This window comes from Ictidomys tridecemlineatus, chromosome 9 (genome assembly GCF_052094955.1).
Source record: "Ictidomys tridecemlineatus isolate mIctTri1 chromosome 9, mIctTri1.hap1, whole genome shotgun sequence".
NCBI classification, from domain to species: domain Eukaryota; kingdom Metazoa; phylum Chordata; class Mammalia; order Rodentia; family Sciuridae; genus Ictidomys; species Ictidomys tridecemlineatus.
The window spans coordinates 141,153,335-141,164,589 of NC_135485.1; the positions used below are offsets into that span (position 1 = coordinate 141,153,335).

Below are 11,255 nucleotides of genomic sequence, written 5' to 3' on the forward strand. Positions count from 1 at the left end.
GACTTTAACACACCTCTCTCACCACTGGATAGATCTTTCAAACAAAAGTTGAATAAAGAAACTACAGAACTCAATAATGCAATCAATAACTTTGACTTAACTGACATATACAGGATATTTCATACTTCATTGAGTGAATACTCTTTCTTCTCAGCAGTACATGGATTCTTCTCAAAAGTAGATCATTTATTATGGCACAAAGCATCTCTTAGCAAATACAAAAAAGTGGAGATACTACCCTGCAATCTATCAGATCATAATGGAGAGAAATTAGAAATCAATGACAAAATAAAAAATAAATATAACTCCAACACCTGGAGACTAAATAATATGCTACTGAATGAACAATGGGTGGCAAAACACATCAAGGAGGAGATTTAAAAATTCTTAGAGGTAAATGATAAAATAGACAAAACATATTGAATTCTCTGGGAAACTATGAAAGCAGTACTCATTGCATGGAGTTCATTCCTTGAAAGAAGAAAAAGTCAACAAATAAATGACCTAACATTATATCTCAAAGCCCTAGAAAAAAAAGAACAAATCAACACCAAAAGCAGTAGAAGACGGGAAGTAATTAAAATCAGAGCTGAAATCAATGAAACCGAAACAAAAGAAAAAATTGACAAAACAATTTCAAAGAACAATGGTTCTCTGAAAAAAATAAATAAAATTGATAAACCCTTAGTCGTGCTAATGAAAAGAAGAGAGGAAACTCAAATTACTAACATCTGTGATGAAAAAGGAAATATCATGATGAACACTACAGAAATAAAGAAGATAATTAGAAATTATTTTGAAAATTTGTACTCCAATAAAATAGAAAATATTGAAGGCATCGACAAATTTCTTATGTCATAGGATCTGCCCAAATTAATTCAGGGTGATGGACACAATTTAAACAGACCAATATCAAGCAATGAAACAGAAGACACCGTCAGAGGCCTACCAACAAAGAAAAGCCCAGGACTGGATGGATAGACAGCAGAGTTCTACAAGAACTTTAAAGAAGAACTAATCAATACTCTTCAATTTATTTCAGGAAAACCCTCATTCTGTGAGGCCAATATCACCCTGATAACAAAACCAGGCAAAGACATCAAAGAAAGAAAACTTTAGACCAATATCTCTAATGAACATAGATGCAAAAAATTCTCAATAAAATTCTGCCAAATTGCATGCAAAAAAAAAAAATACCAAAAAGATCGAGCACCATAATCAAGTGGGATTCATCCCAGGGATGCAAGTTTGGTTCAACATACAGAAATCAATCAATGTAATTCATCACATCAAAAGACTTAAAGATAAGAACTATATGATCATCCTAATAGATGCAGAAAAAGCATTAGACAAAATACAGGACCCACATGTTCAAGACACTAGAAAAATTAGGGATAATAGGAATATATATATCAACAAAATAAAGGCTCTCTAACTAAGCCCCAGGCCAACATTATTCTAAATGGAGAAGAATTGAAGGTATTCCCTCTAAAAACTGGAACAAGAGAGAGATACACTCTTTCACCACATCTACTTAACATAATTCTTGAAACACTGGCCAGAGCAATTAGACAGATGAAAGAAATTAAAAGGATACACATAAGAAAAGAAGAACTCAAATTAGCACTAATTCTGACAATATGATTCTACACCTAGAAGACCCAAAAATTTCCACCAGAAAATTTCTAGAACTAGTAAATGAATTCAGCAAAGTAGCAGGATATAAAATCAATTCCCATAAATCAAAGGCATTTCTGTATATCGGTGACAAATCCTCAGAAAGGGAAAGGAGAAAAACTACCCCACTTACAGTAACCTTAAAATAATACGTCAAATACTTGGGAATCAACTTAATGAAAGAGGTAAAAGATCTATATAATAAAAATTACAGAACCCTAAAGAAAGAAATCAAAGAAGATCTTAGAAGATGGAAAGATCTACCTTGTTCTTGGATAGGCAGAATTAATATTGTCAAAATGACTATACTACCAAAAGCACTATACAGATTTATTGCAATTCCAAGGAAAATCCCAATGACATTCCCATAGAAATAGAAAAATAGTCATGAAATTCATCTGGAAAAATAAGAGACCCAGAATAGCTAAAGCAATCCTTAGCAGAAAGAGTGAAGCAGGTGGCATCACTATACCAGACTTTAAACTATACTACAGAGCAGTAGTAACAAAAACAGCAAGGTATTGGCACCAAAACAGACTGAGAGACCAATGGTAAGAACAGAGGACACAGAGACTAAAGCATAAAACTACAATTATCTTATATTAGACAAAGGTAGCAAAAATAATTATTGGAGAAAAGATAGCCTCTTCAACAAATGGTGCTTCGAAAACTGGAAATCCATACACAACAAAATGAAATTAACCCCCTATCTCTCACCATGCATGAAACTCAACTCAAAGTGGATCAAGGATCTAGGAATTAAACCAGAGACCATTCGTCTAATAGAGGAAAAAGTAGGTTCTAATCTTCAACATGTTGGGATTAGGCCCCAACTTCCTTAATAAGACTCCTATAGCACAAGAATTAAAATAAAAAATCAAAAAATGGGAAGGATTTAAACTAAAAAGCTTCTTCTCAGCAAAAGAAACAATCTGTGTGAGGTGAACAGAGAGCCTACATCCTGGGAGCAAATTTTTACTTCTCACACATCAGATAGAGCACTAATCTCTAGGGTATATAAAGAACTCAAAAAGCTAAACACCAAAAAAACACAAATAACCCAGTCAATAAATGGGCCAAGGACCTGATCAGACACTTCTCAAAAGAGGATATCAATTAATCAACAAATATATAAAAAAATGTTCACCATCTCTAGCAATTAAAGAAATGCAAATCAAAACTAAGATATCATCTCACTCCAGTCAGAATGGCATCTATTATGAAGACAAACAACAATAAAGTGTTGGAGAGGATGTGGGGAAAAAGGCACACTCGTACATTGTTCATAGGACTGCAAATTGGTGGAGCCAATATGGAAAGCAGTATGGAGATTCCTTGGAAAACTGGGAATGGAACCACCATTTGACCCAGCTGTCCCTCTCCTCCGTCTACACCCAAAGGACTTAAAAACAGCACACTACAGGGACACAGCCACATCAATGTTTATAGCAGCACAATTCACAATAGCTAAACTGTGGAACCAACCTAGATGCCCTTCAATAGATGAATGGATAAAGAAAATGTGACATATATACACAATGGAATTATACTCAGCAATAAAATCATGGCATTTGCAGGTAAATGGATTGTGTTGGAGAAGATAATGCTAACTGAAGTTAGCCATTCCAAAACCCAAATGCCAATTGTTTTCTCTGATATAAGGAGGCTGATTCATAGTGGGGTGGGGACAGGGAGCATGAGAGGATTAGACAAACTCTAAATAGGGCAGGGAGTGTGAGGGGAAGTGAGGGGGCATGGGGTTAGAAATGGTGGAATGTGATGGACACACATAATCCAGTTTACATGTATAAAGATGCGAATTATTGTGAATCTACTTTGTATCCAACCAGGATACGAAAAATGGTGCTCTATATGTGTGATATGAATTACAATGCATTTTGCTGCCATACATAAATTTGAAAAATTAATTTTAAAAAAGCTAAAACACATCTCCCAAATTATAAGCCACTAATAAGATCCATATAAATAGAATTGACTTGAAAAAGATAGATTTGGGTAATATTCTATACTTTAAGGCTTTAATACTTGATGAGTAATTGAACATAGAGGCTGAAGCAAATTAGAGACCAGGAAGACACCCAATGTCTAGCTAGGTATCGGCAGAGACAAAAGCAAACGGAGTAAATACCACAAACTGTCCATCATTAGGGAGGCAACAGAGCAAATGCAAGAGGCTATAAAATAGTTAACTTGAACACTTTCTAAAGATTTTTACTGTAGGCAACTCAAGCAGACAATGCAGTGGATAACAGTTGTAGGAATCAGAGATCAGTCACAGAGATCCCCTCTTATGCATCCTTTAAATCCTACCAGCTTAACCCTTGTTCCAGATCCTCCTTAGAGGCCAGTTCTGAGCAGCTTCAATGAGTGACAGCACCCACTTCCATACCGTGGACCTCCTATTTCATCCCCCCAGGGTACTTTGGCCCATGAGAACTCACTGGCCCTCAACATGTCCAATCCCAGTGTACAAGGGGATTGACCTCTGTCCAGGAACTTGCCCTTGACTAATGGGGAATAGGAACCAACAGATAAGTGCTTTCTCCTTGATCCCCTGGGCAAAGACTCTGAGATACACACAACAGAGAGGCCCATGGTTGGGGCATGTTTTTCTCCAGTGTGACCTTGTCCATGACACATTCTTCTGCTATCACCTCCCCTGTTTCACCCCTCCAGCCCCTCCCTCTTACTCCTTGGGGTCACTTCCTGAATAAATGACCTGCATGCTGGACCCAGATCACATTCCTCTTTCAGGGAAGCCAAACAAAGGGGGTGGCCAAAGTGACTGAAATCTAAATAGTAAGTAAAAAAAAAAACCTTTTGCCAACATATTATGTTAAATAATTTAAATTGTGAAGGTTAAGATTTAATTTATTTCAGGAATAATTTTGCTGCCATTAATATGAGAGCAAATTTGAAAAATTAATAATACTGCATTAGAAAGTAGCAAAATCATGTCTTCTATATTTTCCTACAGACATGAGTGATTCAAAAGTGAACATAGTCTATTTTAAACACTGACAGGTCAATAATGTGGCATGAGTAAATATATTATTAGCAAAGTTCCTGAATGTGTAATATTGTACTTTCTACTTAGGCCCTCTTATATAAACATGCAAAAAATAATGAAGTTTTCCATTTTTAATAATGCAAAGCTGTATTCATTATATTGACTCCTGATTGATTTCTGAAGATGTAAACATCTTTTCCTTCCCCTGCATAGGATGATGAAGGGATGCAGGAATTGAAATTGTTTCGGGTTGTCATTCCTGTTTTTACCTCTGCATGAGGATATATGACAAAACAATCCAGATTTACAATGTAACAAAAAACTAAAATTGTCATTTTAAACAAGACTTATATTAATGACACTTTTTGTTGTATCTCTGAATAATTGTTATTTTATAGTGTTTGAAAACTTCTAGTTACAGCTACTATAGTAGAAAAATAAAATCCATCTATTTCCAAGATTAGGTGAACTTTCCTACCAGCAATCCTGCTTAAAAAGGGGTTTTCTTGCAGAAGCCTGTTTACGAAGTCCTTTGATGACCCTGATGTACAATCACAGGTTGATTCATGTGTGGAGAAGACAGTGTCAGTCCTTTTAAAAGCAGCTCTCTAGTTACACCACAGCCCAGAGGAGAAAGCATAGGAGAAACACATAGGACATAAGATAAATCAATCCAGCCAGGGGTACGGTATGGCAAACATCAGTGGTTAGCATCCACGGGCAAGACCCCCATACCAAAGAGTATAAAACTTCAATTCTAAGTCTTTAAAGAGATTCTCACTTACACAATTACCATATCTTCCTTTTAGCATCAGTCAAAACTCCTAGAGGATGTCACTTAAAACCAGCACCTAAATATAAGCAGATTGCTGCACATATGCCAACAGACAAGAACAGACACCACGCACTGGGGCTGCAGAACATAATTCTTACGTAAGAGTGCTATATGGCAACTTTGTGCTTGGTTCTGATTCAGCTCAGAACACAAATGTTCCTCCCAAAAGCACTTGCTTAAGGAGTAAAGTGAGCCAAAGCATTAATTTCCAAAAGCTTAGAGATTTTTTTTAAAGTGTCAAAAATGATACAAATAAAGTTTCAGGATGAGGAAGTTTTATTTTGTTTGTTTTGTTTGGTTTTGTTTTTACTATTTCATGAAGCTTCACATCTCAATTTAGTTCAGTGGCTAAATACAGAAGATGAGTCTGGTTGTATTTAATGCCAGCCATGTAACTGGAAAAGTTTAGGAAGAATTCTGCTTTTACAACAAGTTGCTCTGTTATTAAAAAAAAAAAAAAAAAAAAAGTTGTGTCTTACACACGTCTGACTCTCTTGAAACGGAAAAACATGGACTATTAGACTCATCCCTTAAAACAATCCTCAACAAGTTCTTACCACTAAGGATAGTTCAAATCAGCCAGGCATAGTGGTGCACACCTGTAATCCTCGCTCTTGGGAGACTAAGGCAGGAGGATCAAAAGTTCGAGGTCAACCTTGGCAACTTAGCAAGACTGTCTCAAATTTTAAAAAGAAAAGAGAAAAAAAGTCACAGGGATGGACCGGGTGCAGTTCAGTGAGAGCACTTGCCTAGCAAGCACGGGGCTTTGATTCAATCCCTAGTGTGGCAAGATAATTCCGATCATTTTGATGCAAACATTGATTTCTGAATTCCTGAAAGACTTTTTTTAAAAAATAACATATCATATTTTCAACAATTATGGAGATTTAAATTGTCCAACAGAGCAAATAGAGTATTTGGCAATTATCAAGTATTTCACCATTTATTTGTTTTTAATTTTCAACCTTTAGTTCACATGACAAAATTTAAAAAATAAGTGTTTTAATGATCAAGTATAACTGTTAAAATGATCCAGAGCTACATGATAGTAAAAAATAAATATTTTGAAAAGTTTGTGTAATCCATGCTATTCATGTAGAAAAAAAAAATTTTAATTTGGTCTAAATAACAATTCAAGCAAAATTCTTCTTCATTTCAAAACCAAATACAATTTTTAAAAAATCAGCAAGCAAATTAACAAAAAAAAAAATAGATTGTCAAGCAAGCAGCGGGCTCTTTTCCTTAGTAATTTAGGGAGGCCTTACACCAGGACCTGTGGCTTGGTCAGTGGCCGGTGGCCATGTGTTCCCTTTCTCTGGCCCAATTTCTTCCTCTGCCGACCTATTCTTCCATTACCCAATGAGACCCACCAAGCGGAACTATCCACAGAATGCCATTTAATTGAATATCAAGGCCAACAGATAGCTCAGATGGACAGCGATACTGTTTCCCTCCCTGAAAACACCATTCCTTCCACACCTGGCTCCTGAAGCTGCATCTCCAACCGCCTTTACCCTCCGGAGCCCGCAACAGATGCTGTCACTGGCCTGCGTGGGCTGCCACCTAGAGGTCCTCCTTGGACCTCCGAGTACAGTGGATTTTTAAAGCAAATTTCTTTCCCTTTGTCCTCGGATCTTCCCACTGTTCTCCAGCTTATTTTTGGAAATAGCACCATCACAAGCGCCCAGGTGGAAGCTTCAGGTTTATATTTAAACTCTCCATCACTGATGCTGGCAACTGTGTGTGGGGAAATGATCAGTCCTTAAATGAGGCCTTCTATTTCCTCTGACATTTTTTTTTCTGGGGTAGAACCCAGGACTTAGTGCATGCTGGGCAAGGGCTCTACCACCAAGCTACCTCCCCAGCCCAACCCCCTATTTCTTCTATTCCTAGTGTCACCATCCTATGTCCCTACTATCTCTCTGGTACTTTAGAGAACCATCGAACTGAGGGCACCTCCCTGGGATCTGGGATAGACTCCAGTCCCTCTCCTACTCAAGTCCACTGTTTATATCACTTATAACCTTATAATGTTTATATCACTACCAAACGAACCTTCCTACACATCGTCCTCAGAGTTCCCCAGCTTACTAAATGAAGTCCAAAATCAAGGCCTTTGTGACCCAAATTGAACCAGAATCCTTTTTCTTTCTTTCTTTCTTTCTTTTTACATCTCAATCAAATACATGTGCTCCAGTCAAGATGGACTGATCATCATTCAACAATTATCTCCCACACTCCCTATTATGATCTTTTAATGGGAAAAATTTCATGAACTCCCAATCCCTCTTTTTAACCCTCCAAGCTCTTTTAAAACTTATTCGTTCTTCAAGAACTGACTCTTGGACTACCCCACGATGCTCAAAATGGCACTCCAGGTAATCAATATGCAACAGGAGATAAATTGTGCATCAAAACCCTGAAGATGCAAACCAACTCTTAACTCCAAGTTTGGCACTGAAAGGCGATGTGATGTTTGATTATGGGAAACAATCAGAGCACCAGGCTTTGAGTAATGAAGTCAAGTCTCCCAGGTAGAAATCTAAGCAGAAGTTATTCTTATTTTCTTCTAACATCAAGGAGGCTACAAAAAAAAATTTCCTCTCATTGCAGCTGCAGAAAATGTTCTTTTCTGGAGGCATTTACATGCATTCTGAAGAGGACATAAAGAAGTGCCTCTCCAGCAAGGAGCAATTATAGGTAGCAACAAATAGACTCGGAAGTGCAGGGGAAGTTGATGTGTCATAGAGACTGGACATTAACCAGTCACATGCAAATAAATAAAAAATTATTTTCAATTAGCCCAGCACTTTGTTACACGAGAGGGAGACCAGCATAACACGAAAAAAGACTGATTCAGCTTTTGATGTAGCAAGAAGTAAAGAATGATGCAGAATCGGAACAAAGCTACTGCCCTCCACCACGCATCATGAGGTGATACAGTCAAGGAGTGGCTCTTACTGAGCCTGCACCACAGCACTTGGATTTCAGAGCTCTAAAGTTGTGAACTAACTAACTGAACCTCTTTTTCCTCCTCAGTAGCCTGTGTCAGGTAGTTCATGACAGTGATGAAGAGCTAATACATGTAGAATCTCATGTTTTTTCTTTTCCTCCTATTTCAAACATTATAAAATTTCTTTGTTTAATAATCTAACACTTCCATACTGAAGATTTGTGGAGTTCTAAGGCAAAAACAAGCTTTACAGTAGCTTTTACTTGTTTTTTTTTTTTAATCAAGCATTGAGCTATTAGAGATGGAGATGAAAGCACATTAGAACTGGTTAAATAACAATAGAAGCAGGATTATAAAATTCAATCCAAGCACCGGGTCTTGTGTCATTAAAGGCAAGCTAACTTTATGGACAATCGCAGTACCAGACAGTCAGGTGCCATTTTGAATTTGCTTTTCTGGAAGGCACATTCTTTCTTGTTCCTGTTCTCTGCTCAGAAATGATATTAACTTGATAAGATGAAACTACCCTTGATAAAAAAAGGCACGAGCAGTCATGACAGTCACATCCATGGTGTCTTAAATTGGGAGAGTTTCAGCGTTTCTATAGGATTACTGCAGGGCATTCAGGGCCATGCTACTTAAATACTCATACAGTCAACAGCTGTCAGGCTGCCAACAAACTGTATTTCTTGGGAGCAGCTGTGTCTGCTGTCACCAGCTTCTTTCACACAATCTCCATAAGCCAGTGGCAAGTATGTTCTTCCCTGTATTATTAAAAGATCACTGCAGGGGACATATGAATGGGGGATGCTCTTTTATTAGAAAACTGAAGGAAATAGAGTGAAAAATTAAAAGGGATGTGTATTAACTGTATTAGAAAATTATCACCGATAGCTACATGAGAGAAATTCATCTCTTAATTCTATTTCTTAGTTTTCATCACATGCTTGCAGGTAGGGATGAAGTATGAATATTCAAAAACTGAAGTGGTCGTCTTCCAACCACAACTCATTACAGTCCGCTGTACCGTTTCCCTTCTCTTCCTCTAGAACTTAAATCCAGTTGTCTCCAGAGCGGTGGCAACTGTTGACATCTGAAGAATTTCAGTAGGTTTTAAGAGATCTCTGAGGTTCCATAAAGAAAAATGAAAAAGATGAAAACTAACTTGTTTTGTCCATGATATTCATTAAGAATTTACCTTCCTAGTTTTCATTCTTTTCTTTCTTTCGCCATCTATCCTCTTCTGTCCTAAATGGAAAATGGAGTTGTTTCAACAATGAAGCAAGTTGAAGAAGCGGAGGAGATTAGACCAACATGTCCCAGAGGAGCTACCAACTAATATGAATGGTTTCCATTTTCAAGGTCTCAGAATAATCCACACATCTCAAATCATGCTTTGGCCACTGTATAACTCACAAGGCAGGAGGAAATGATTTTCAGTGGTTCACAAACATCTTCAGGATCCCCTACAAAAATACAGTCTATCCAAGCAGATTAAATTACTCCACTGTCCTGCCTACCATCTTCATCCCTCTACTTCTTCTCAATTCCCAACATCTATTTTATTATGCTTGCCTCCAAAATCTTCAACCCACTACGGACAAATTTACAAGTACCCATCTTCCAATTAACTGCCAACCGCCTCTCATCAGTGTAGACACTGATGTTGATGTCAACTGACACCGAGTTAAGACCCAGCTAAAGGGATGATGTTGTGTCACTCAGGGGCAGTGACTCCAGGCTCATCCTGGAGAGCAGAAGGAGAAGAAGCCACGTGGACTGAACGCTGGGCAAGACTTCTATATCAAGGATCTCAGACAGTTAGGACAGCTTCTGGTTGTGCTGCTTGAATTCAGGGTTGAAATCAAATCCTTTCCTGCCTCGCCTGGGAACAAGTGCCTAAACAGGTGGCATATGAGACATTGTCATTCTGCTACGATAGGGAAACGCCAGGAGAGAATATTCTGGTGGAAATAATCATCCCACAAATACCCAAGGGTGCTCATGGCATTTCCAAGTGAAATATCCACCCGGCTTAGACTTTAGCAGAAAATAAAAACCAGGTAAATCATACCAGAGGGAACAGTCAGAACAAAACTTAAAGCAAAATATTTTCTAACATCTGCAGCCAAGTGCTCTGCTAGAAAATGCGAAAGATGGATTCCCTCTGGTAGCAAATGAGAAATTCAGTGGATGTATTTACAATGCTCTGTATATATTCATTGGAACATATGGCTCAATGAATTATTCTACATGATAAATCTCCACTGAGGCAGCCTGCTACCCACTCAGGCCTTGAACCTTCTGAAAGTGGCAAAACCTCCTGCCAAGCAGTGTCATTCAGAAGAACAGAGGGTAAGAGAAAATAAATTGCATGCAGCAGTGGTTATTTGAGGATGCTCTTATGATCTATATAAAGCCAGGGGAGATGATTCTGTCGGGCTTCATCTGAGAGTTCTATGGGGGTGGGGGCATTTAACACCCCCAACCCCACCACCCCCCGCATCAGAGGCTGCAGGGGAAGCAGGTAGTAATTAGTAGGCAGACTCTAGTTTCCAGACACATCCCAATCTGCTTCCATCGGGCTGGGTTTGTAGAAGTCTGGATCTCTTCCAACATGCTCTTGGCTCTGTGGCCTGATTATCCAGAGCGGTGTTAATGAACAAGATGTGCTGATTTACATAGGAGACACACTCTTGCACTGAGGAGCTCCTTGGTGGCTGACTTGCTATACCTGGCTGTGAAGACGGTGCTCTGCT

The 11,255-nt window shown here is 38.2% G+C and overlaps 1 long non-coding RNA gene across 2 annotated transcripts; it reads left to right on the plus strand.

The window, feature by feature from the left end:
- Nucleotides 1-4,409: 4,409 nt before the first annotated feature.
- Nucleotides 4,410-10,878, plus strand: LOC144366546 (uncharacterized). Of its 2 annotated transcripts, none has more exons than XR_013425600.1 (2): nt 4,410-4,497; nt 9,762-10,878. It is a non-coding gene; the product is annotated as an uncharacterized LOC144366546 (long non-coding RNA). The 2 variants fall into 2 exon arrangements; XR_013425601.1 differs by having other exon boundaries at nt 4,437-4,497; nt 8,157-10,878.
- Nucleotides 10,879-11,255: the final 377 nt, after the last annotated feature.